The following is a 4,754-nucleotide window of genomic DNA, read 5'->3' as shown; positions in this document are numbered from 1 at the left end:
GATGGAAAGTGATAGTGAAGAGCCAAAGCACAAGAGACCACAGCAGCCTGCGTAACAAGAATTGGGTGGAAAAGCAAGCTAAATCTTCCATGTCTTCACTTTTGAAAGGGGTCATCACATTACAATTATTGACTTTCCTACTGATCCAAAATTAAGGAAAGGCAAAAAAAAGTCAGTATTCTGTCTGCCGCAGCATTACTTATATTTAATGACTAACAGTTTAAGACTATTAAAAGTGAACAAGCCAACATTATGATCAAACCTGTTTATATTCAAGGAACATAGTAAACTACTTGACAAGATTTACCTTTCTTAGAAACTCCCTCTGCTGAGATTGACAAGGTAGGATTAGCTTTCTGCTGCACAGAAGGCAATTCCTGCTATAACGTGAGTATCAGTAGAAGAGCTCACTGCCATGAATACTTAGGTACTTGGCCAACTCCTAAGAGACATACAAAGCTACAACAAGCAAACAAAAGCCCCCAGAAACACAGAAGCCCCGTTCCTTATCATCACATTATTTCTCTTGTGCTGTTCCAGGCTCTGAGTACATGGGGCATAGCGCTGCATTCGGGGGGCATAGCGCTGCATTCGGAGGGCATACAAAAGCATCGGTTTCACCTCCTAACTCTGTTAACTGCTCCAGTGATGACACGCATGGATAATGGTCTTTTAACATATCTGGTAATTTAGAAGTCTTCTCTTGAATACGTCAAGAACGTCTAACTGGTGTTAGAAACTTTAGCTCTTTAAATGTAGTATCTTTCTCTTTTATCAAACTGTATCTTCTTTTTTACACTTTGTAGGTATGGTGTAGTAGACACATTATATTTAATTAAGCAACTCCCCCTGGTTTCTGTACTGGGGGTCTTAACATCATTGGTTGGATCTTTTGTTTTGTCATCTTCCTCTTTTTCACCATCTTGAAATACCACATTTCTAGGTTTCTTTTCCATTTCTGGTCTTCCTGACTCTAGATTAACATCTATATCTCCACTGTCGACTTCTTGGATGTAGTCCTTGGGTTGCACAAGCCTCAATATTTTCTCCATATTTCACTTTTTCTTGACTCTTCATTGTTAGAATATCTGCATTTGCATGTCACATCTCTTCAATAGGCTGAGCCCCTGCCAGAATAGCTTTCTCATCGATTGTGATAATATTTTCAATAGGACTTGTGAGCGGTTCAATACGTGCAAGGCATATCCAGTATTTAACAAGTTTTTTGGCATCTGGAATATTTTTAATCAGGTCATTCAGTATGACCAATATTTCTTCTTTTGGGCACCCCTCATTAATCAGGTTCAGGCATTCTGAAAATGTCTTGTTTACTTTTTCAGTAAATAATCTTTGTTTATCTTCTTCTACCATGGTTGTCCAAAAGGACCCAACTGAGTTTTCGTTTTGCCCTTCAGGCTCAGGCTGGGTAACCACTGAGCTAGGAGGCCTTTTCAACACTCTTCTTTTACCAGCTTTCCACTCACTCAGACAAGCTTTTCCCTCTTCTGCTGTTTCTTTGGGCTGAGCTGATCTATCAGGAGTTGCTTTTGCTATAGTGTGTCTGTGAGGGTCAGTGCTTTTTGATTTCTGTATCAGTTTGGTGTTAGAAGACGAAGCAGGCCTGGCTACAGTTTCAGAGGTCAGGCTTCTTGACAGTGTCTTCTTTCTCTCTACATCCTGAGAACTGGTTTTGGCACTAGATGAAACCGTGTTTGGTTGCGGTAATTCTTTCTCCTGAGGCCCTTTCCGGATTGTAGCATTGGCAGTGGCTTGCCCGATGCCCCGTTTCACAGCGTCCTGAGCACTGTCGCGGTGACTTCTGATAGGAGGCCGCACCAGCTGTCTGTCCTGAGATGCAGTGTTCCCAAGTTTAGTGGCGGTCACCACGTTTGGGGCTCTATCACTTCTCACTGTTGCACTGTGAGTGTCCACGGGTGGAGGCTCTGGGTCTTTAGGGACAGCAGCTGAAGGCTTCTTCGTTGTTGCAGAACTCTCATCTCTGACTGGTAGGGGCTTTCTAAATGAATTAATCTTAGACTGAACAATTTGGCCACGGTAGGACCCAAGCACAAGCTTATTGGACATGTTAGCATCTTGCTTTGGTTTTTCTATGGATATTTGTTTCTTTTTCTTGTTGTTTTTAAGATGAAACACTTGGCTTAATGTCATGTGTTGACTTTGAGGGTCATCTTTAATTGGTACGGACTGTCCCATTTGATTATTATTCTCAAAATTATGTGTGTCAACTGCTATTGTTGAACTGGTTAATTCATTAGAAGGTCTTAAAGGAATACAATTTTTTTCCATTGTTATATGATTTTCGTTCCCAGGAGGTGTACTGACATTTTCTTTACCAGGCATTTTTGTTTTAAATTTCAGAACTTTTGTCTCTTCGTGGACTTGGCCCTCAGAGTTCATCACTTTCTGGTCTCTACTACTGGGTATGTGATTTTCCTGTTTGTATGCCAAAAAAGTTTTTCTTTTTAACATATGTTCCTTGAGTTTTTGTCTTCTTTGTTCTCTGAACTCAGGCTGAGCCCTCTGGCTCGGGGGCAGCTGCAGGTCCTGGGGCACGGCTGGGGTGCTCATGGCTGCTACCCGACGGGGATGGGACTCAGCTCCGGCAGCCCCGGACTGCGCAAGCCCCATTATTTCTTTTATTTCAAAGAGAATAATCAGGGTCATGATGAAGTCCGAGCAAATGGTAGAAAGTTTTTCTTTTGAAGTACAAAATCTCTGCTTTTTGGGGTAGATTACAAAGAAGGTAGTTCAGAGAAACCGATTTTGAACTTCTGACTTCCAGAACTGTAAGCAAATAAATGTATGTGTTTTTAAAGCCACGAAGGTTTTAGTAATTTGTTGGAGCTGTCATAAGAAACTCATACAGCTAAGGAGTCACCTTTTGCAACCTCTTAGTAAGAGCAGATCCATACTCTAACAAAACTTAGTCTTTCTTTTGAAAGCAAATCAAATTGTCAGATTGAGTTAATATTCAATATAATGTTTGATATTAAAGTAACTACAATCTCTTGTTGAGAATCTTATAAATAACTTGTGAAAATTGAGTCCAGTTTGGAAAAATTTAGCACAAATTTGTGTTCCTTTTCAAATTCTATTTTTGTGACCTTTCTGCAGCTTTCTGTCCATGCTCACTTTTGTATTTCAGCATCCTCATTCTGATTCCAGAATAAAAAGCCATTTTACTTTAGAACAGCAATACTTTATGGGCTATAATGCATCCAAAACAAAGCAACTGAGATAGTAGATCAGAAAATTAAAACTAGAGAAACAGAGTCAACATCATTGCATTGGTGCTTTGGATTCACCTGAACCACCAAGAAAAGACATGCCTAGGCTTAAACTCTGCATGAGGTACACTTCTCTGGCAATGGAATTTACCTAGCTCTGGTAGGTTAATGTATTGGGAATTTCTATTTGACCTCTAAGATGATTAGAACCAATTTTCAGGACAAGATCAAATCATGACGTTCATACAAATATGAAATGAACGTGTTAAAAGGTTTTTGTTACCTCATGAGAGAACCAGCAGATGCTATACCCATTTAAAAAGAAATACAAAGAACAGACACAAAAATACTTTTCAGTAGTATTGCCCAGAGTTTAGAGCCACATGCCCTAGGATGGAAGCTCTGTCCCAAAGGGTTGAGCCACAGGCCACGGGCGCAGCTTCAAACCATAGAGGACTATTTTCAGGCCTTGAAACCTAATGGATCTTGCTGGTTGGATTGAAAGTAAATAACTTGTTTTCTAGTTTCACAAGTCCACAAATGGAGAGGAAATTTGCCCCAAGATAGATTGTTTCAGAATCTCACCCAAACCTGATTTAGGTACTGAGATTTTAGACTTTGAGTTGGTACTCTAATGGGTTGAGACTTTTGGGGTTGATGGGGTATTTTGATGTGGGACGGACATGAATCTCTAGGGGCCAGAGGGTAGACTTTGGTAGGCTGGATATCCAGGTTTTAATCTATAAAATCGTGAATGTTACCTTACATGGCACAAGAAATTTTACAAATATGATTAAGTGAAGGATTTTGAGATGGGGAGAATATCTCAGATTATATGGATGGGCCCTAAATGCAGTCACAAGTGTCATTATGAGAGGAAACTAGAGGGAGATTAAGTACAGAAGAAGAAGGCGTGGTAACCACTGAAGCAAGATGCTAGGCTTTTGACTTCGAAGACAGTGGAAGGGGCCACAGACAAGGAATGCATCCTTAGGTGTTGGAAAAGGCAAACAAATTCTCCCCTAGAGCCTATAGAGAGTGTGTGACCCTGTCAACACCCAGAGTTTAGCCCAGTGAAAGTGATGTCAAACTTCTGACCTCCAGAACTGTAAGATAATAAATGTCTGTTGCTTTAAGCCACCAAGATTGTGGTAATTTGTTACAGAAGCCAAAGGAAACTAGTACACCTCCCAAATAAACTATATCCATTCAAATCAGCGTCAGCTTCTGAGGGAACCCAAACTAAGACACTAGGTGAAGATAAAGGATACAGCAGCTAGCTAATTTATCCCATCTCCCCTGAAGTCGTCCCCCACCACCTTCCTTTCACATGATTCATAGGATTATGTTTTGAGATGGGTTAACACTGCACAAGGCTTGTAAGACTGAACAGCAGCAAATAGGTTTTTCATAACACTTAAATTTGGTCAAAAATGAATCCCTTGGAATACTTTCACTCTCTGATGGAGTAACTGGTACCAGACTAGCCCTTCTGCCACAAACGAC

At 40.5% G+C, this 4,754-nt stretch overlaps 1 pseudogene; it reads right to left on the bottom strand.

Moving 5' to 3' along the window:
• Positions 1-517: 517 nt before the first annotated feature.
• Positions 518-2,589, bottom strand: LOC110572936 (annotated as a pseudogene).
• Positions 2,590-4,754: the final 2,165 nt, after the last annotated feature.

The sequence above is a fragment of the Neomonachus schauinslandi genome, chromosome X, assembly GCF_002201575.2.
Source record: "Neomonachus schauinslandi chromosome X, ASM220157v2, whole genome shotgun sequence".
NCBI lineage: Eukaryota > Metazoa > Chordata > Mammalia > Carnivora > Phocidae > Neomonachus > Neomonachus schauinslandi.
Note: the sequence above shows the minus strand (reverse complement) of the source record. Positions and strands in the feature narration are given on the sequence as shown.